The following is a 22,888-nucleotide window of genomic DNA, read 5'->3' on the forward strand; positions in this document are numbered from 1 at the left end:
CCTTTCCTTTCACAGTGCCGGTCAGGAACATCATACGCCCCACATGAGGGTGAGCCAGCATTGTGGAAGGACAGTACAGCCCTGGAGCACTTTGTTGACAGTTTTCCTTCTCTTCTTTCAGTGTGCAGGACAGAGACATCAGACGCACCACCGAGGGTGGAGCCAGCATTGTGGGGGGCGGGCACAGTCCTATTCAGGTCCCAAGTGAAACTCCTCCCTCCCATCTAGATACAGATCTCTCTATTCACCACTGGGCTGACTCATCCTGTCTCTTGGAATCCTTCAGTCCTGTCACTCACAAAACCAGACAAAGGAATACACAACCTAACAGAGGCAAACTTGAAAGTGTAAGCAAGCAAATACCTACTTTCTAAAAGTGGTATTTGCAAACACAGAATATTAAAATAAACTTCACTAAAATATGTATTTTATTCTTCTGAGTCCAGGCATACTAAACTCGAATTTCTACCATGTTCTTTGAGTCTATCAGGATAATAAACTTGTAATAATCTAACAGTCCATTCTGACCTATGGAAAACAGGTAGCCTTGAAATAGTGAAAAACTAAAATGGCTGTTATTCACTATTAGGACATGCCACACACATCAGGGCTTGTCCTACCTTATACTTACAATGCACCCTGCTCGGGGGCCTACCATAGGGGTGTCTGATATGAAGAAAAGTGAAAGTTCAGGGACTGGCAAGTGGGTGCACTTGCCCAGTCAGCATGAGAGTCCCAGACTGCACGCAGGCTCTGCAATGGCAGACCTTAGACACATTTTACCAGGCCGCTTCTGTGGGTGGCACAACCAATGCTGCAAGCCCACCCGCAGCATTTAGATTTACATGCCCTGGGCACACTCAGTGCACTGTACTAGGGTCTGACAAGTAAACCAAATAGTCAATCATGGAATCGCCAATTAATACATTCATTTACAGTAGGAAGAGCATATGCACTTTAGCACTGATCAGCAGTGGTAAAGTGCCAAGAGTCATAAAATAGCCATCAACAGGTCAGAAAAAATATAGGAGGAAGGCAAAAAGCTCAGGGATGACCCTGCAAAAAGGGCCAAGTCCAACAGTATCTTAACAGAGCTACCATACACAAGACATTGTCATACATCTACCGAGGCATCTAGATAGACTCCAGGTCTTTGTATGCCCCCACAAAGGGAAGCAATCAGGGGAAAAGAGTTAGCAAAACTCTTAGCATTTTTTTAAAAAGCTTTTTATTGGTATTGGAATTGTAATACAAAGTAGAGTAGTTCACGGACATGACCGTATTCAGATAGTAACCAATATACTTTAACACGCAGTAAATCCGAACACAATAAAAAGAGATATACATACAGGTGTGCCCACCCCACCTTCATACAGTCACCAAACTTCTTTGCCCCATCTTTGGATTTTCTCATGGCATATCCATGTTCTAAATATCAGTCACTCATGCCTGAATCGGAGTCCTCTGGTGGAGGGGTACATATGTTTACCCGAAAATTGTTCCACTTTCCCCACACTCGTGTTCATTTTTACGGGCATCCTCTATTAACAAAAACTGCCTTTTCTGTCACCATGGTGCTATCAAGAACACAACATCACTGCTGGTGGGAGGGTGTTGTTTGAGCTCCCCAGTGCTTTGCATTGTTTCTTAGCAAAGGTAATGCTGGGTGTAGCCCAGTCTTGTGCGGCATGGTTTAGATCAGTGGGCTCCCACACATTAAGCAAGCACATCCTGGATGATCGTTGCCATAACCACCCTACAGTATTGTGTAATGTGGGGACAATCCCATATTGTGTGATAGAAAGAACCAGTGAGACCGCAACCCATCAGGCAAAGTGGCGTGTCTGCCCTCCCTATTTTATGCAATATCAACCGCGTATAATACGTTCTGTGTTGTATTTTGAGTTTCGCAAGTTTTAATCTGGAAGGGGTCGCCACCGCCCGAGGAGACGCCAGCGCCTCCGGCCACCCTTGTTCGTCCATCTCCCACACCTCTGCCTGCCATCTCTCCTTTAGGGTCTGTGTGGGATCCTTCCGATTATTTATTAGCCTTCGATATGTTAATGAGATTGCCTTTTTGGATAGTGAGTCTGTTAGTAAACAATCCTCAAGTGGAGAGGACTCCGGAAGATCTGTTCCTGGGGGTTTAGCCTTCGTAAGGGCGTGTCTGATTTGAGTATAGCGAACTCTTAGCATTTTGAATTCTCTATGGGGGCATAATAGCCAATAACTGGCTGGAGTAATAAAGGCAAGATTGATACTGTGTCTCCTTCATATGGAGTTAAATGATGGTGGGCTCAGACGCCAGTTTATTTGATCAATTCATAACAAAAATTGTCAACCGCCCAAGTCAGGATAGAGTTTGCACTGATCAGACAGGATTTAGCTAGGTCTGGTGAATTTGTTAAATGTTGCCACAAGTTGAGAACCACCACTAAATGCTCGCTAGCCAGCCTGGCCTGGTCTGAAATTATTCTTCAAAGTGGATAGCGTGTCTACAAGAAATACCTCCATGATAGCATAAAAAAGCTAGGGCTGGTGAACTATGGTGTTTGGATACAAGCACCCAGGTATTCAAAAGGATGGTAAATAAAAGCACAGAGCTGCAGAGCTGGATTGAGGACAAAGGAATAGTTGCCAAACACTTGCATGGGTGTCTGGTGCTAAACTCCTACAATGATCAAAAGCCCTTTTTGGAAGCCACCTACTTTCTGAAGATTAAGCATACATTTTTATCATTGAGGATGGAAGAGATCCCCACACAGAACCGTTTGCCAAAATGGCACAAAACAGATCAGAATTGGGATATGGAATGTTGACTGAGCCATCAGCCAAAGGATTCGCTTCTCCATATCCTATGCATCTTCCATTGTCTAGAGATCCATGGGAGACCCTACTAAGGAAGAAGTTTAAGAAATTAGGGCTCAGAATCACTCGATGCACAGAACACAATACGTAATATTCCACTGGTGCAACTCTTGGATATTTTTATGGACCTTGTGAAAGAGAATACTGTTGCCCAGGCTAGAGTCATGGCTGTTAGCTAAATTAGGCAACTTGAAGGGCATATAGAATTGACAGGTTGCTAGGGAACTACAAGTACCATCCAGCCCCTATCCCATCTTTCAGAGTTAGGGCCTGCTAGTCAAGTTTCGTCCCCTGAAAGGTTCATGAAGGGCTCATAGAAATGACGGGCTGCTAGGGACTACGAGCACCATCTAGCCCCTATCCTGCCCTATTATTTCATGGGCACTAATTAGAATCTCAAATCTTAAAAGCAATTGGGTCTTTTAAGGTTTTATATACCAGGGGTTGTGACTACTAATGTCCTGCAGGGAAAGGGACCGACGTATGAATGAGCAGGAGTTAGCAGAATGGGTTGTGGCGAATTTATTAACAGGCAAGTTACCCTGCCAAACCTAAACTGGGTTGCTGGGAAGGGGGTAGATTCAGTCCGAAAAGTTTCTAATTTCCACCTTGCTACTTAAGAACCACTTGCACTTTAGTCACCATACAAGCACTTTGGCATTTTATGAGCTTGTTTGAGAAGCCAGCCCACTTAAAACCATGCTTATGGTTTGCACCTTGCACTTTATGTGCACCTATGATGTTTTGCCCACACTGTGCTGTATGGGCTTCACTTATCCTAAAAAAAAGAACATTCTGTTAAGCATCTTGGTATCTTCACAGGCTTACTTTATTGGGTAGTCCAGTCAAGATATTGCTAAAAAAAGAATCCACTTGGCACCTTATGCAGCTTCGGCATTAAGGGGCAGCTGCTAGTTAACCCTGTACAATGCAGCACTTTTTGTCTTTTACCAGTAGTAGGTGCCGGACCGACAACAACAGAGGCATCTCGGATAAGGAGAGTTGGTTTTATGTTAAATGTTATTGTCTCTGTATGCTTATAGTTGGTTTTAATGGCTCCATGTAAATTTATCTTAGGCAAGGTCTATGGTTTTAATTGACTAATAAAACAATTTTTGACTGACTGAATAGGTCTTACAAAAGAGATTGTGCCAGAGTAAAAACATAATTTTTAAGTCTAAGAGGGTGGGAAGGACAACTTCACACATGTTGCTTTCCCTGTGTATGAATCAGCATGACAGCTTACTGCGCAGAGTCTGTGGAGAGAAGCGTATAGGTTTAATTGACCCACCGCATACTTGGTAACTCATGCCATCTTAAGTCTTTCCCCCATGGACAGTCCAGCTTGATCCTTGCACTACTTTATTCAGTACCACCAACAGGCCGGAAACCAGAGAGGAACTAAAGTCAATCAAGCCTCTGCTGGAAGTTTACTCCATGGAACAAATTGCTGTACCTGGTCAAAGGTACTGACGTTACACATTGGATAGTCCCTCCAGTCATCACGGTGTAAAGTAAATTCAGCTTCAAATGTACTTCTATAATATTTCAAAACTGCAAAAAGATCAATACCCATGCCTTTCAAGACTACAGTCTCCTGTTGAATTCTGGGTGGTTTTATTTTATTTTGTACCATTGATAAAAAGGTTTGATTTAAAATCTGCTTGTTTTGCATTAGTTAGCAATGCGATTGATGAGAGAAGTCTTTGCTGAATAACAGAATTTGTTCCAGGTAGAATAATACTTTGTCATATTATTAAAGACTGCTTCTTCAAATTTAGTTTTCACAAGTTCCAAAGAACAGATGACATGGAGTCAATGGAGTGCACCAGCAGAGGCCCAGATTTCCATTGGTGCAAAGTCAGGACACCTACTGTCAGGAGTGGTTTTTAACATCTGAGTGTTAGACCCAGCTGTTTCTGGCTGACTGCGACTCACTGAACCCAGACAGAATCCACCGTCCCAGAGAGGATGAATATGATACACTTTTCAGATAACCTGAGCTTACACTTTCGTAGCTTGCCACAGAGCAGTCAGGCTTAACCTCAGGGTCAAAGAGTAAAGTGTTGGCACTGCACTGCCCACGCAACACACCGAGTATGCTCCACAGAAAAAACACACTATGAGCAGATCTAAAAGGAAGTGCAGCAGCGCGGCAACACAAGCCCTTTGGCAGCGTCACGCTGCGGCACTTCCGAGGCACAGGAATGCAACATATTTACAATAAATGTCACATTCCTGTGCTCTCCCTTGCGCTGGCGCACAAACTGCAGCCATGTGCCGCACAGGCAACCTTGCACCATGGTGCAAGGATGCCTTGCGTCATGGGGATATTGTTTTTGTGCAGGAAGGGGCACCTTCCTGCCCAAAAACAATTACTACAGGCATTTTCCTCTTTCATTGTGTGCTGTAGAATGCAGCACACTTTGAAACAGGAAAAAACGAGGGTAAATGAAAACATTTCTCCTCGTTGCAACTCGCTACGCCTCCCCTGGGGAGGCGTCAGGGCTGTTTCTAGGTATTTTGTTGCCCTACACGAGAATTGAAAAATGTCGCCCGCTCCCTTTTACTACCATCACTCTCTCCCTCTGTCATCCAGGCTAGAAGAATTTGCCATTTTTTGAAACATAATTTTGCCAACTCTCTTCATAATTTGGTTCCCCATGCACCTTAATTTCAAGTGGCCCTAAGTGTAAATAACACAAACAATCAACAAGCACATGGCAAACAGCTGAGAAGGTTAACCACTTGCTGCAGAGATCTGCAGTGTTAGCTGGTCACAAATTGGAATATTTGCACAGTCTACTCAGCGTTTTATCTTTCCAAGTTAAAAAAGAGTACCCTTGTGTTGAGTAATATTGACCTATTATCTAAGCCTGAGGCACAATTTAATTAGCGATGTATGTTTTGCAAGTGGGTGTATAAAGTGCAAACGTAGCTGTAGAACATCACAGCGTGTTGAAATAGTTGCCTGGGTACATTTGAGTGGTAAATCATATGGAGCTGCCAAACTGACTCTAGTACCAGGTGGATTGGAGAGCCTCGTTATATGATTTTATTCACGCATCACATGCTTCATATCTAGCCGCCGCTGATATGTCTTGCCACATAAATTGTGACAAACAACACCAAAAGCTAAAGCACAAGAGGAATAGCATAATGTGAACTTTTTGTTTATTGCAGGTTCAAAAATAAATAATGGCTATTTGTCTTTTTTTCACTATTACCAGATCATAATAATACAGGAACCTTTATTTTGGGGTGAAAAAACGAAAAACGAATTTCAGATTGACGTGATAGAAAAAATAAGCCTCTTGGCACCATAGATTTTTGTATGTGTGGCGTGCTACTAGCCACCTGTTTGTTCTGCTTAAAAACAAATGAAATTTGTGAATTATAAACCAATTACCTGACATGGTTATTTTATTTCCTAGGCACCAGAGCAGCCAACACACACAGTTTGTCCCCAGCGTGCCAACTTCATAAAGCACTGCTCGGGGACTGGCCAAAAACTGATGCCCAGGGCCGTCATTGGTAGCGCTTTCCTGTGCTACAAGATTGACGGCCATGGGGATTCATACACTGGTAATGCTGGCCGGCTACACACACCACTATGCTAGGATGCGCTGCACAGTATGCACAAGCAGGTGCGCTTGCACTCACATACAGGTGCTGCTGCCTTCAAATACATTTTTTTTTCCTATTTTGCCACCCTAGCCATTTTGCCACCCTATGCGACCACGTAGTCTTGCTCAATGGTAGAACCAGCCCTGGGAGGCGTAGCATTGACACGCATTTCCAGATTTACAATTGCTCGTAAATCTGGAAATGTGTCTTGTTCCATGGGTGTTGCGGAGGAACACCCACAGCAACACCCAAAGTGCTGTGTGTGAAGGAGCCATATTTACAAGGAGAGGAAATGTCACGCAGGGTGGCTTTGCCTCTCGTAAATATGGAGAAGTGAAATGCGCCTCCAGTACGTCACAAAAAGTGATGTACTGGTGGTGCAGGGGGGTTGTAAATCTGCCCCATATGTATAAAACACTTGTCTTTGTATTACACAGACATTGAAATCAAAATGACAGACACATTGGATATATGCTTAACAGTTATATGCAGTTGTCGAATTCTTCCATAAGCAGCAGAGCTGCATGAGCATATATGTACCCGTCATAGGAATTCACTTGATCCGTTATCCCCTCAGCCTCAAAAGCAAGATAAAACCACGTGCATCCTTTCCAGAGGTATTTACAATTGAAGCTATCCCACTCACATCAAAACGACAGAACATGTGTGTGGACCTATTCAGAGGGATTCCACTTTACTGCTATCACATTAGCATCAAACACGACATTCCTAAGTATCTCAAACCCCCTACAGCTTGTAATGGTCAAGAAAATATAGGTTTTTAATATGCCTTGTGACCCAGCCCCTGAGCCATTCACATTACACCAGCCAGCGATACAGGTTTCATCAACTGGAGACACTTTGATAAGGTTGTCAAGACCACTTTAGTGGAAGGAAACAGTTACTTGACTTCAAGGCACCCAGCGTCACCTTCACAAGTGTTATATCACCATAACCCCCGTAGGTAAAAGACTGTGACACTGGAAGCCCACACTCTTCCAAGTTGGAGAAATACACCGCCCTCCCCCCCAAGGTGGAGGTGTGAGCCACAGGTGCTCCAGGTAGCTAGCTGTCAGTGCACACAAGGCACAGTGAAACCTCTCAGGTCAAGTCAAGGTGTTACCAACAACAGAGTCCCTTGTGGCGTGGGTCCAAGGAGAAGGAGCCGGTGACCTTGGACTGCAGAAGCGGAGTCAGGCACTGTCATTCTCCCAATCTGGAAGGCTGAGAGAATCCAGGCTTCCTGCTCGGGTCCTGCAGACTCGGCAAACAATCCCCAACACCATTCAGACACCACATGTTACAAAGTGTGAGCTAGCATAGGTTTCCAGTTTCAACTCGGGTCCCTCGGACTCCACAAACTTCTCCAGCACACCTCATACTCCTCATGTTACAGCATCCCAGATGGGCCACTAATATTCACAAGCATACTCTTCTGCACAGTATGATCACTGAATACATCAGGACAGTCATTGTCCCAACCAACAATAACTTCCATCTGTTTATGCTGCATCCTGCATGGTCCTTACAAGCTCGTGGAAATGGGGAGATTCTTTCTGTCCCTGGGATCTCGTGGACAGAAAGCCAGGCCATTGCCCCTTGGAGAGTGCTTAGGGCCTCGGGCCATGACAGGAGGTGATTAGCTGTAGGCCAGTGTTAGACCTGGCATAATTGGCGTGTGTTTCCACAGTATTTTTGCCTTTGCCTCTTGTGTTTTTGCTGTGTGTTGGGCTTTGTTTTGCTGGTCTATATGCTTTGGACACTTTGCCACTGCTGTTCAGTGCCAAAGTGCAAGTGCTCCCTTTGTCAATTGTTGTTATGGATTGGTGATTCCATGATACATCTATATGGTTTACTGTTAAGTCCCGAGTACAGTGCACTGTGTGTGACGAGGGCCTGTAAACCAAATGCTGCTAGTTGCCTTCCAGCACTGATTGTACCTCCTACACAAGCAGCCTTGCAACAAGGCCTCAGGCCTGCCATTGCTGTGCCTGTGTGCAGTCTAGCACTGCCATGTTGACCTGGCAACTGCACCCACTTGCCAGGCCCTAACCTTCCCTTTTCGTACATGTTAGTCACCCCTAAGGTAGGCCCACGGTGCCCCTGTGGGCAGGGTGTAGTGTATGTGAAAGGTAGGACATGTCCTGATGTGTGTGGCATGTCCTGATAGTGAAACACTGCCAATTTCGTTTTTCACTATTGTAAGGCTATCTGTCCACATAGGATAGAATAGGGAGTATGCTTATAACATCTTATAAGCATAACTGCCCATGGGAACATGATTGGAAAATAACGTTTGATATGCCTAAACTCAGAATGTAAAGATGCATCTTTTAGTGAGGGTGATTTTTACATTCTGGGTTTGAAAATAACACTTTTAAAAAGTAGGTATTTTCTTGCCTAACCATCCAGTGTGCCTCTGCTAGGTTTTATATTGACTGGCTTTGGAGTGGCAGGGGCTGGGGATGTGCATTCTGTTCAGACAGCCACTTGGATGGTTCAGGTGTGTCCTGCCTTTCCAGGCTAAGTCAGGGCCGGGCTAAATAGACCTGGGCTGCATTCAGAGGAGGGGAGGGGATTTCTTTCACACCTGACTGGGCCTGGTCTGCCAAGGACAATGCTGTCTTCACCTCCTGCCAGGATTCTGCACCAGTGAAGACAGAACTGGTTTTGGCTGGGCACAGACACTCTCTGCCTCCAGAGAACGAAGTATTTTGTAGAATAAATATAGGGGCCCAGACCCCTGAACTTTGGATCATTCTAGGAATCAAGAGGAACCTTTGCCAAGGAGAAGAGCTGGGGAAAATAAGGAGAAGTACTGCCCCTTTGCTGTGTTCTGTCGGGGGTTGGCCTGCAGTGGCTGTTTCTGTCAAGGAAAAGAGAAAGGACTTTGCTTTGTGCTGTGTCCCCTGCTTGAGGAAGATCTCCAAGGGCTTGAAAGAAGAGCTTGCCTCCTGTTCTGAAGTCTCAGGGACACAAAGACTTCACTACCAGCTCCCATGAACTTCCTTTTTTTTAATCTTTTGTAGTCCTCATACATGCCACCAGAAGATATAAACTCTAGATGGGATCTCTCTGCGCCTTCCAAACAGACATACTCGATTGCCGCCCCCGGTGTCTGTGTCCAGCATACAGGGTTCACCCAGAGGTAAGTCTGTCTCCTAGTCCAACTCCCGTTCCCCTCGGTGGACAGATATAGGTACCAGGGAGGACAGGACAACAAACCTCTGGCATAATCATTGGACCAATATTAGTTCTTCGTCCAGGCCACTAATGCGGACCAGATTTTATTGGCACTCGCTTCATCACAAGCCATGTCTGACTGACTGATCATAATGATATTTTTTAAACAATCAGCAAATATAGGTGGAGCCTCCGACTTCCATACTCTACAGATTTCTCTTCTGGCAATAACTATCACATAGAACAAAAATTGTGAGGCAAAGTTGTTCATATTGTAGCCCAGTGGCAACCCCAAAAAAACAATCTGGGGCAGCAAACTGTAGTGTAGTTCCTATTATCCCAATAGGTAAGGGCATTGGAATAATACCTTCAATAGTATAGGCCTAGACCAGACGTTAACTAGGTCTACTACTGTCGATATTAGACTTAAAGTTTTGGGTTTTGCCAGCTAGCTCAGAGTTCACTAGAAACTTTCTCGAATAGGCAAGGAGGAGTTGAACCTCCCTGGATAGACAAGAAGGGATTTAGTTTCTGACAACCATAGACCATGACAACTTTGCTCTCCCCTAATCAAGAGTGTATCTCTAGGGTCGTGTGAAAACAAAAGACAACTTATTTTACTCAGTCAGTACGTGCATTCTTAGTCTCACCAGATTGTAGAGAAAAGGAAGAGACGGGCGTGTTCAATAAAAGATGTTATTTATTGATCAGTCTCTTTTCTCATACAAGAGAAATGGATCGATATTATTGCAATACTTATGGTTAAGTAAAGTGCATACAATAAAAGCAGAAGTATAAAATAATACTGTAAAAACATTGATATGGTTTCTAAGCCATATGATGGTTTAAAATGAATAAAATGAATACATACACATTTACATTTGACTAATCGTACTCAACTGGTGTTTCTAACTACGCCTACCCCGTGTACCTGACCTAAGCCTAATACGTGGGCGGGAATAGAAAGTTACAGTTTAAGTTAAGTTTGTTTTGCCAAGTGACTGACTAAAGAATTCTCTGCAAGGGGTTATTCAGTTCTGTACCTGGACTCTAGGATGAATGAGGGATGGTATCTCTCGTCTCTGGTCTCGATATCCCAGGCTGCCTGCGAGGGCTACCCGGAAGCGCCGGAGCTGGATTTCTCGGCAGGAGAAAAGACAGCTTCTCGTTCTCAGCGCGTCAGGAAGGCGGGGCTGCGCCAGCGGGGTCTGCTCTGCTCTGGGCTTCGGCAAGTCTGGCTGCTCCGATCTCGTCACCACCACGTGTGTTTGCATAGGGCAATATCGGTAATATTTATACCTTTAAGGTGCCGAGATTGACGTAAGGATGGACATAGATACGTCAATAAGGATGTCATACGACCTGGTCGTTAGCACATTCTTTTGCTGAAGTTCTCGGTGAAATCAAAACAATGGCCGCAGGGTTTTTCCCAGGTCTGTCATAGGTTTGATTTGTTTTGAGAACTCCGTATGCCTTATCAGGGGCTGGAGGAATATCGCTTGTCTAATTAGATGGCAAGCGTTATGACCTAATCAGATAACACGTTCCTGTGCCGTAGTGTGGCTTTATCAGATAACGGTTCCTGCATCATGGGGGTTTTCTGCCTCATGGGATGGCTGCTAGTTAACTTGTTAACCAGAATAGGGTCAGGAATAGGGGGATCAATACAGAACCTATAGGAATACATCACACCCACTCTACGCTAACTATGGACATATTTACGAATCTATGCATAGTAAAACATACTGTAGAGTATCGTGTATACCTTACCACCCCAAAATACATAAATGCATTTTGAAATTATCAAATATACGGAAAAAACAGTCACATGGAATATATGCACTCAAGCTGTAGAATAATGCTAAAGTAATCACGCATATCTATACATTATCACTAATTTGTATATGAGAATTTACACATGAAACGGCTCTTAATACAGAAAAAAGTTTCGAGATCATTCCATCACAGAATAAAATAATTATGAACATACCAGCGGGCAGCTAATGTCTATAAAGTTTCTAAAAATAGAAATTTTAGTTCTCTAAGAATAGTTCTTACTTTAAGCAGAAAATAAGTGTCCCGAAAAATTCGTAAAAATATTTTGGGGCTGCTAAAAAAAAATTGCTGTCCGTGAACTGGAGGGAAAATTGTTCATGGTAGTTTGCTATTCTAGTTGAAGGCCAAATTCAGGGAACGCCGTGTACGAGCTTTCTCAAAAGTTTCTATTTCTGCTCTGGTGAGAACATCATATCATTTAGACTCTCGAAAAAGTTGTCAACAGCTTCCTGGGAGAGTTCCACTAACTCAGAAAAGGATGTAACCATGCATTCGTGCGCATGATTGTTTCCATTGACGTTTTGATTAGTATTGCTGACAGAAGGTCGTACCTGATCAATGCTGCTTCCATCTTGAACTTCACTACCCCTTAATCGTAGTGGTGAAGCTTCCACGAATGCCGTCATCAGGATTGGTAGCCGTTGAGGGCAGCACAAAGCATGAGCCTTTATTGGACTCAACAATGTTTCTGCATCCATTGGCGCATCTGATTGTAGAGTCAGACAGGTGTCTAACACGCATTCTTCTCTGCATAGCAAGCACCTTAATACAGGTAAAACACATCGATGCCACATTGGTCGAAATGAAAGAAACCAAGTCATGTTCAGGTCTCTAAGCCGGGATAGTCCCAGGATTTTTGATATCCGGTCCCGGTATCCAATGGCCAGGATTGTTTCTTCCCTTGTCGCAGGTGTTTTGTCTGTGACACGGTTTGCCATAACGAAATATAAGGACTAAGAATAGGATTCCTGCAATTAGTCCTAAAATGAGGGGAAGTCCGCCAAAAATCGAATGGACGAAATCTGGAAAAATACCCAGTATGGCTTTGAATGGTGTTAATGCCATCGAAAATACTGTCTTAAATACTTTTGAGACTCCACTGGTATCAGAAATATTTAAGATTTCATTCAGGATTTCTGCGAAATGTATGGGGGAATTAGTTGATAATAAGGAGTGAATCTCTGCAGTCGTCCTTGCGACTAGGAGATCCTACGTTTCTTTTGATGACGTGAGTCTGGTCGGCGTCTGAAGAAGCACTGTTTTCATTCTGCTTAAAGTATCTATTCGAATAGAAGTAATTTTCAAGTTGGGCCATGCCCTTGCCTCCCTGTCTGGAAGGGAGCTGGGGAACAATAAGCGTCCACAGCACTTGACCTTCGCAGTCGTAGTTACGAGATAAGGAGTCCCGGGCATAAGACTACAGCATCTGCGATCTACAATTAGAATGTAACTCCCATTATAGAGTCTTTGAAAGAATGGTTCTATCTCTGTTGCAGGTGCGCCTAGCTGGTGACATGAAAGGTTATTTGAGTTCCCTTCACAGGCTCCATGCAAACTAATTCCATTACACAGAAGTGTACCGCTCAGTGACATTGCACAATTATTGCCACTAAGAAACACTTTCTGTCCTTTATTACTGACACATGCATGTGAATAGGGCAAGTTCCATGTTGTTTTAATGTACCCCTTTCACAATTTTTCGTACATGCCAGCCTGTATATATTTTTGGCAGTATTGAAACCTGAAGGTTGATATTGGAATATTAATTATCCCATGTATTATCCATTCACTGACAGGTCGTTCTGACATTGTCACTGGTAATCTCTCGAGTTTCTCAATGCTCAGGATTGTATAATCAGCACCCTTTTGTGCCATACTGATTTGTTTATCAGTAAGGTTAAAGATATTGAATAGTGACGTTGTGTTGATTAAACGCCAAGGCACATAGCCTGAACGTAGATTTTGTAACGTCCAGCCAAGCTGTACAATAGAACGCAATTGAGACTGACCGTGTTGTAACAACAGCAAGTCTTGCGATATTATGTCGATTGCTGAAGACACAATGCTGTCCAGAGAAAAAATTCTGGAGGACAGAGTCATTAACCCATTGTCCACTACAGAAAGTGTTTTTTCCAAATGAATACGGTCAATTTCCCGTATTCTTTCTGCTGTCTCAATTTGAGTCACCTCCAGGCCTCGTTGTATGCTGCATATACAGAGGCTGCTATGAAACGTTTCTGACGCTGTTTGCGCGGTCCCATAATGAAATCACGCAAGTCAGCACCATCAGTAAGTAAAGTTAGGTGTTGCTTAATTTCTGCCAGTGTGGAAGTCTGTAGCCACTGAAGGCATAATTTGCCCACACTGTAGGTGGTTATTATTCCTGGGTGTTGTCTTTGGGAATATCTAGGGTCTGGCCTGGTCATTTTGAACCCCTGTGTTTTGTTCAGGAATCTGTTTTGACAGTTATTAGTATCTGTGGGCCAGATCAACCACTGTTTCCAATCAGGATGTGTTCTGTTTTGGTTTAATACATAATTTACGTCTATCTCTTCATCTGTGGAGCTATTGCTGTTCATTGTTGGTTTTGGAATAGACGGTTTAAGTCTTTGATTTTGGCTAAGCCAAGACCGGTAGTTTGTTGAACAGTGTCATTTAAAAATATAATTTGTTCTGGGATCATGCAGGCTCTAAACAAAGATTCTATACCCTGTACTTGCCATTCTTTTGTACCCCAAACACTTTTTACTTCAACATTTTTGTCCCAATAATCAAAACCAAAAGTATTCATCTGTTCAAAGAATGAGTCTGAATATATCAATTTCGTGTTTGTTATCATGGTCTTTGTCCCTGTCTTATTTGACAATTTGAAATAAAATGTTTCGGCATTACTTGTGTTAAAACCTGAAAAGTATGAATATTTGTCATAAACGGTTCTTGAGCTTCCTTTTGGAGGGGTTGCACAATGTTCCCATTGATTATAATTTAAAACATTTCTAGGTTGTGCAGATCTATGTAGAAAATGGTTACCATAGTGGTTATAACAGTACATACTATCATAATTTGTCGAACCCTGCAAATAATCATGTTTGGTAAATTTAGCAGACATCACTAAGTCAGACATCATATTATTTATACTTTCAAAGTCCCAATCATCAGCAAATGAGCTTGGTTTTACAAAGTCACTCAACGAGATCTTAATTTGGTGTGGATATTTCAGGATTTCAACCGGACCATAAATTTCGTAGTCAGTTTTGTCCCATGCTACCCCACCCGGTATAGGATTGGCTGTGAAGTTGACTGAAGAAAGTTCTCTTTTCTCGACGTGTGAAGATGTGTGTGGTTTGAGGATCAAGTTGATTTTCTGACTTGCTGTGTCCATTTTAGCATATTTTCCCTCAATGAAGCGTCCCAAAGTTAGTACCATGATGAGCCAAAGTATGAGGATAAATGCACCAAAACCCACCCAAAATTCAATCCATGGAGAAATCAGATATGTTTCTTTCAGTTGTTTCAAAAGTACTTTAACTTTTTCTTTGAAGGTTTTTGTTGATGGCTGTGTTTTTGATTCAGTGAAGCCTTCAGAGGAATCATCGAAGTTTATGAAGTAGCCGGATGCAGTTCTGTCAATTGTTCCAATTGCTTCAGGATTACTGTTTCTTGCATAGTCGTTTGTTACTTCATTATAGATTGGTGTGTCTCTGCTAAATGTTTTTATTTGGGTTTTCAGAGGTCTAAGTTCCATTGCATTGTTGCATAGTCCTTGTTGTAGTTCTGTAGGCGTTTCGAATGTGATTAGCCTTTTAGATTGAACCTCTGTGTTAGTAGCAAATCTTGGTGTTCTACTACTTCTCGGGAGTCCACTTGGCCTACTATTTGTTATCGGCCACATGTTGTGGTTTTACCAGGTCGATGGATACAACTCGGTTCTCCTTTTTACCAGCAAGCGGCGGTAGTACAACTGATCTTGTCCCGTTGACAGACAAGACAGGAACTGCTTTTCTGTAAGAAGGCCCAAATTCCTTCTTTACCGCGATCTTTTCTCTGACTAGATCCCCGACTTTTGGAATCCAGACAGGTCTTGCTGGGACAGGTGGTGGTTCTTCAGTGGTTGTTGGCTGCTTTTTCAACTTTATGTTGCTCAGGTCTTTTCTTGTTTCGTTTAAGTCCTGCAAAATAGCCAAACGATCTTTGATATCAAAGCTTTTTTCCTTCACCACTGAAGTCTGACTGTCGAGATCTAAGACTAACATCCTAGTTCCAAACAATAATTCGTACGGACTGAATCCCTTCAGAGAATTTCTTGGCAAGTTATTTAGACTACGTTGGACCCACCCAGCTCCTGAACCTAATATCCTTTCTGTTATAGATAGCTTTATGCGTTGGTTTTTTCTTTACACCATCCCGTATCCCTCATGAAGGAAGTGAGAAGAGTCCCGCTGTGCTATGCTCATTTGGCCATGTTTCCCCTCAGGCTGGAGGGCCAGATTGAAAACAATGGTCAAACGTAGCATGCTCTTAGCGTATATGCCATTTAGACTCGCAAATCTTTGTATAACAGTCCAGACGTCAGCCGAGTGCTGGTGATCTACATTATAAGTGGAAACTAGCCTGTATATGTTAATCGGACGCTTTGCTTTTTACTGTTGATCTTTTCTGGAGTGAAACGACACGGTATTACACCGTTTCTCTCACCACTGCGATTTCTGTTACAGTTTGGGCAGTTCTTTACAAAAATGGTATGATGCAGGCTCATGCCTGGCCACCAGTACCTTGATTGTAATTCTTCCAGAGAATCTTTTAGTTTGAGGTGTCTGAGACCCTCTCCCATATGTGCGTCTGCTATTAACAAGTCTCTCCTGTCCATGTTTGGAATCACTCTATCCCCCACTCCAGGGATTCGAGCAAAAGGGACGGAGTTTGCATTGATTATGTATGTATAATTGAGTGGATAGTTGATCGGTAGCGCTGAGCAGTCGCCTTTTGATGACGTTTTTACCGCCAGCACTGTTTCACCGTCAATATACTTCACTGTACGCTTTTTTCGAGCTACGGAAGCCGATTTAGTTGCTACCGCTGTGGCTGTCTCAGCCAATGAATTCCCTGCAACGTGAACGCCATCACGCTGATGACTCAGTGAGTGTGTCACGTGAGTCTTTGGTAGTTCTTTTTGTAAAAGAGCTATTTGTTCCCAAAGCATTTTCTGCTTTATTGTTGCACCTGTGTCATCTTTGTAACCATTTTGAATCCATGTCTGTAAATCGTTGTTATATGATTTGACGCAGTAATATGAATCGGACACTATAAGTGTCGGGAATTCGCGATCCGCATTATCTAGCGCCATTTTCAATGCTATTATTTCAGTCTGTTGTTCTGAATTAGTTTCTACTGAGTGTGTTTTTGTTAATAGAGGTCTTAGTTTACCTCCGCGCCACACTTCTTTTGTAATCTCACATGTGGGGTTGTATGCTTGTTCTCCCCAAACGGAGGGTTGAGCATGTCCGTCTGTATAGATTACACAAGCGTATTGTCGTAAGGGCAGAATGTCGATAGGCTGAGGGAATGTTCTTTCATATTCTAGATTTTTTAATTCCTTTAGTTCTGGATCAAAGTAGTAGTATACTTTGTCCGTTGTAATTGAATTCACCCATTGTATCCATTCCGGATTCAATGTTGTTGTTGGTAAATTACACGGTGTTGTTAATGCCTCAAAGGCTGATTCTGCTGTTCTGACTGTGATGTGTCTACCGTCCACTTGATCTTTTTCTCTAGCTATTGCGGTTTGAACTGCATGAACAATGTTTTCTTTAATGCTGAATTTCTTTTCAGCTTCTGTGTACAAGTGTGATTTGAATGCAATTGGTACCTTTTCTCCCTCATTAGAGGTCAGGTATGTGAATCCGCATCTCCCTGGGATGACTCGAATCACAAGATTGCGTGTGTTATCACGTGTTTCTAATTTTGTTTTAATTAACATGTCTGTTTGTAAGGATCTCAAAATTTCTGTGTGTATTTGAGTCCAATTGGTTCTTTTAAAATCTGGTTTTATTAGATCATAAAGGGGTTTGACCCTTTCTGCGTAATTTGCAATGTATGTTCTTCCGAAATTTAGGAAGCCTAGAATTGACTGTAAGTTTTTTAGTGTTCTAGGTGCTTGGAGTACGGCACATTTCTCTAGGAAATTGTCAGCCAGGCTTTTGCCTTCACTTGATAATTCGTATCCTAAGAACAGGACTGTTAGATGGGCAAATCTGGATTTTTTAAAGTTGAATTTGTAACCCTCTGCTGCGAACCCAAGTATTATGGTGTTCACTCTCTTCAAGTGAGTATCCAAGTCATCATCTGTTAAGTATATGTCGTCGACATAAGATAATGCTTCGTCATCATATGTTTGTAGTAATTCTGTTACTCTCGCTGAGAATACCCCTGGGCTATTCTTGTACCCCTGGGCTAACCGACAGAATTGTTTTTGAGTGCCATTTATTGAGAATGCAGACAAATATCTGCTCTCTGGTGCTATGTTTTGACAAAAGAATCCATTAGAGATGTCTAATGTTGTTTTGTATTTTTTGCGCACTATGTTATTCATTAGTGCAGCACTATGCGAGTTTTGCACTGCAAAAGTTTTGCAACATGAGTTAAGGTGTCGGTAATCCAAAACTAGACGATATGAATTGTCTGGTTTGGAGACCGGAAACAAAGGGTTGTTCATTTGTGAGGTGCAAGTTTCAATCACCCCCTGGTATTCTAGTTGATCTAGGATTTCTTTTACCTGTTTTTTAGCTTCTTGCTTAATTGGGTACTGTCTTTGTGCAGTAGGTTGTGATTTTAACTGGATTTTGTGAGGAGGAGAGTCCTCATACCATCCTACATGATTTTTATATAAAGCAGGAGCTTGAGCTACTGCCCACTTTCTGGCAAGTGTGTATTTTTTATGAATTGGGATATGATTTGAGAAGGCAGGCATAATTATTTCTTCGCCATGAGGGCACTCCCTCACAAACTCTGGTGGCCAGTCTTTTTCAGCTAGAAGGATGTCATAGCCCTTGGAGAGATTATCCCAAAATAGTCCCCTTATTTTTCTAGTCTTATCCCCTTCTATACGTAAAGTTATTTCATATATTTTGTGAGGTTTGCTAACTCTGGTGTCTGCAGTTTCCACTTGAAGATATTCATTCGTGTCCACTGTCTCCAGAAGATTCATAAGGACTTTGCGAGCTATGCTCACTTCTGCTGCGCTGTCTAGCATTGTCTGAGCCCATTCTCCGTTTTTCAGTTGTGTCCTCAGTATTCTCGGCATTGTTAACTACTTTAATACTGGCTACCTTCTTTTTTGGAAATTGTAATTTCTTTTTTAGATGAGCAGGTTCCTTGTCTTTGGACTTGGCGTGCTCTTCTCTTTGTTCTGATCGTCCTCTTCTTTCCGATTTCTGCGAGGAAGTCTGAAAAGATTGAGAGGGACGTGTATCAATGTCTTGATATCTATCAGGCTTCTTTATATTATCCCTATTTCTAAGGTTATATCTTTTCCCAGAGGGGTCACTTTGGGGTGACCTGTGTCTCTGGTTCGGAGATTTTTCTCTCCGCCTAGGAGACCTTCCTCTGGACTGGAATTTCTTTTCTTTAGGATTGGATTGTTTGTTTCCATTCCAGCTCTTTTTTTGTGATGTTCAATTATTATTAAAAAATATTTTTTCAGGACTTTCAATCAGTTGCGGTTTTACTGGTATTCCACCTAAACTATCTCTACCTAGTTCCTCATAGGATTTTTCTATAATCCTGGCAATTTCAGCTGGTTGGTCTGCTATATCTGTCTCCTTTAACCTCTGGCGGATCGCCACGTTTGCTGCTTCTCCCTTTATGTTGGCTAATAATATGGCCGAGACCTGCTTGAAGTCTTTTAGTAATTTCATACCAAGAGTTAAAGCGGGTTCTGGACCGTATTCGTCTTGAATTTGTTTTAGCACATCTGGTATTACCGAAATGGATGGAACACCGTGCGTTTTTGTGTAGATGGAAGCAAAGACTGTACCCCAAGTGTCACAGTCCTCCACGTGTGGTGCGATTCCCATTGGAAGACAGATAGTCAGAATCCTGTGTTTTTCTAACGGGGTGGTGTCTGGAAACACCGCCTCTATTTGGGTGATTTTTTGTGCTAACCAGAATGGTATTTGTTCCCGTTTAGCTGGTACTTTACCTAGGCAGGATTGTATGTTCTGTGGTGTAATTTTATTTGTGTTCCCCTGGTGAGGGGTCAGCTGTGGAATTTTAATTGCTGGTTGAATTGTTGAAGTCCGCATCACATATTGGACTAATTGTCTATGTAATTTTATTAATTGTTTTAGCTGTGTTAAAAGCTCTGGTGCAGGCATTCTTTCGATGTCTGGATGTGGTGTGCATCCGGCTAGGACCGGCCACGTTGCTCCTGGTCTACCTAAGGGACCGAGCCTGGTGATGTGATTATTATGTTTTAGGGCGCCATTAAATAAGAGCAGATGCTCTTGAAATTTAAGTGGTACTTCCACCTCCTCGAAAGGAGTGTACTCATTAGGAGGGTCCTCTGTTTTGTAATAGTGGAAGTACTTTGTTACAGCATTTGCTGCTGGAAAATGTATCCATGAATAATATACCTCTGTCTGCCGATATTCGTGTGCCTCAATCACGAATATGACTGTGCCACCTCTAGGTGTCAGTCCATTTTCTATAAGTTTTAAAGTTATAGATTTCCTCTTGATGACCGGGATGAGTATTATATCCGGGTCTGTGTCTTGCAGTGCATTATCAGCTGCTGCGAGTTCAGTTGCTATCCTAACTGTCTCTCTTTCTTCATCACTGTCTCCCATTTTACCGACAGGAAGGTTATTTAGTTTGTTTGCAGATCAGGTTTCTTATGGAAACAAAGATTAGATGCACACTATTTTGGAACAGTGTATCCTTCAACGTTGACTAAACCAAGAACCATACATAGGAGTTTCCTCCTGCGAGGTCTGGCGGATATTACCTTTTACCCACTCCAGACGTCTTTGGAGTATTATGGGAAAAGGGGTCTGAGTGAAAAAGCACGACTGAGTTACTCTAAATGTCTTACGTTAGTTTTATCGCCCTTCCAAACGCGTTGGGCGCCATGTAGTGTAGTTCCTATTATCCCTATAGGCTCTGCGCATTGGAATAATACCTTCAATAGTATAGGCCTAGACCAGACGTTAACTAGGTCTACTACTGTCGATATTAGACTTAAAGTTTTGGGTTTTGCCAGCTAGCTCAGAGTTCACTAGAAACTTTCTCGAATAGGCAAGGAGGAGTTGAACCTCCCTGGATAGACAAGAAGGGATTTAGTTTCTGACAACCATAGAACATGACAACTTTGCTCTCCCCTAATCAAGAGTGTATCTCTAGAGTCGTGTGAAAACAAAAGACGACTTATTTTACTCAGTCAGTACGTGCATTCTTAGTCTCACCAGATTGTAGAGAAAAGGAAGAGACGGGCGTGTTCAATAAAAGATGTTATTTATTGATCAGTCTCTTTTCTCATACAAGAGAAATGGATTGATATTATTGCAATACTTATGGTTAAGTAAAGTGCATACAATAAAAGCAGAAGTATAAAATAATACTGTAAAAACATTGATATGGTTTCTAAGCCATATGATGGTTTAAAATGAATAAAATGAATACATACACATTTACATTTGACTAATCGTACTCAACTGGTGTTTCTAACTACGCCTACCCCGTGTACCTGACCTAAGCCTAATACGTGGGCGGGAATAGAAAGTTACAGTTTAAGTTAAGTTTGTTTTGCCAAGTGACTGACTAAAGAATTCTCTGCAAGGGGTTATTCAGTTCTGTACCTGGACTCTAGGATGAATGAGGGATGGTATCTCTCGTCTCTGGTCTCGATATCCCAGGCTGCCTGCGAGGGCTACCCGGAAGCGCCGGAGCTGGATTTCTCGGCAGGATAAAAGACAGCTTCTCGTTCTCAGCGCGTCAGGAAGGCGGGGCTGCGCCAGCGGGGTCTGCTCTGCTCTGGGCTTCGGCAAGTCTGGCTGCTCCGATCTCGTCACCACCGCGTGTGTTTGCATATGGCAATATTGGTAATATTTATACCTTTAAGGTGCCGAGATTGACGTAAGGATGGACATAGATACGTCAATAAGGATGTCATACGACCTGGTCGTTAGCACATTCTTTTGATGAAGTTCTCGGTGAAATCAAAACAATGGCCGCAGGGTTTTTCCCAGGTCTGTCATAGGTTTGATTTGTTTTGAGAACTCCGTATGCCTTATCAGGGGCTGGAGGAATATCGCTTGTCTAATTAGATGGCAAGCGTTATGACCTAATCAGATAACACGTTCCTGTGCCGTAGTGTGGCTTTATCAGATAACGGTTCCTGCATCATGGGGGTTTTCTGCCTCATGGGATGGCTGCTAGTTAACTTGTTAACCAGAATAGGGTCAGGAATAGGGGGATCGATACAGAACCTATAGGAATACATCACAAAACGATCGGCCTTGATAGGACCTCCTCTAGGAAGCCACATATGGCCGCCCAATACCTTGAGATCTTTGGACAGTCCATAAACATATGTCGATCGTCCGCGGCCGGATATTTACATCTGGGACAATAGTATGTATCCGTTGTCACCTTAGATAGTTTAGCCGGGGTCCAATACACCCTATAAGCTGTAAAAGGGTGATTTCCCCTCAAGTTTGCTGGTTTAATTACTCTCTGAGACATGGAAAAAGAGTCACTCCAGATTTTCTGTATCTCCTCACGACTTCCAGTTAGAACATTACCCCAAAGGTTCACCAGTTCAAAATCCAAGCTGTCCTTTACTCCAGTGAATGTCCTATACCAGAAGGAGACCTCCCGTTTCCAAACTCCATCTCTACAGATGGAATCAAGGGGCAAGCTATCCTCTCCGATCCCCCATGATTGTCTTGCCTACCATGCAGAGAGCTGATAAAACTTGAATCTGGTTAAGGTCCTATTTGTAAAATTCGTAAAGGACTCCCAATTCATAAGCTGAGAGTTTAAACACAGGTCACCCCATGTCTTAATACGAGCCGCTTTAAGTGGCTGGGACCATTGATCTAAGAGGCAATCAGGGGTGCCAGGGGAATCCCAGATTGGAGCCTGCAGATTGTAATATGGTATCCCCAAGACTTTCCTGATGTAATCCCAGTTCTTAAGAGCCACCAACAAGATCTTAAGACGGACATTTTTGTAAAATTTGGGGTCCCCGAATTTAAAAAGAAAAAATTCCTGACCCTGTGGCTGATCATTAACCCTGGGGGAAGGACTTCGCTACGCCCATGGAGTGGGCATAGTGTTGCCTACTTCGCCCTTTGCAAAGAAGGCGTAGCAGGCAACA

The sequence above is a fragment of the Lissotriton helveticus genome, chromosome 2_1, assembly GCF_964261635.1.
Source record: "Lissotriton helveticus chromosome 2_1, aLisHel1.1, whole genome shotgun sequence".
Lineage (NCBI taxonomy): Eukaryota > Metazoa > Chordata > Amphibia > Caudata > Salamandridae > Lissotriton > Lissotriton helveticus.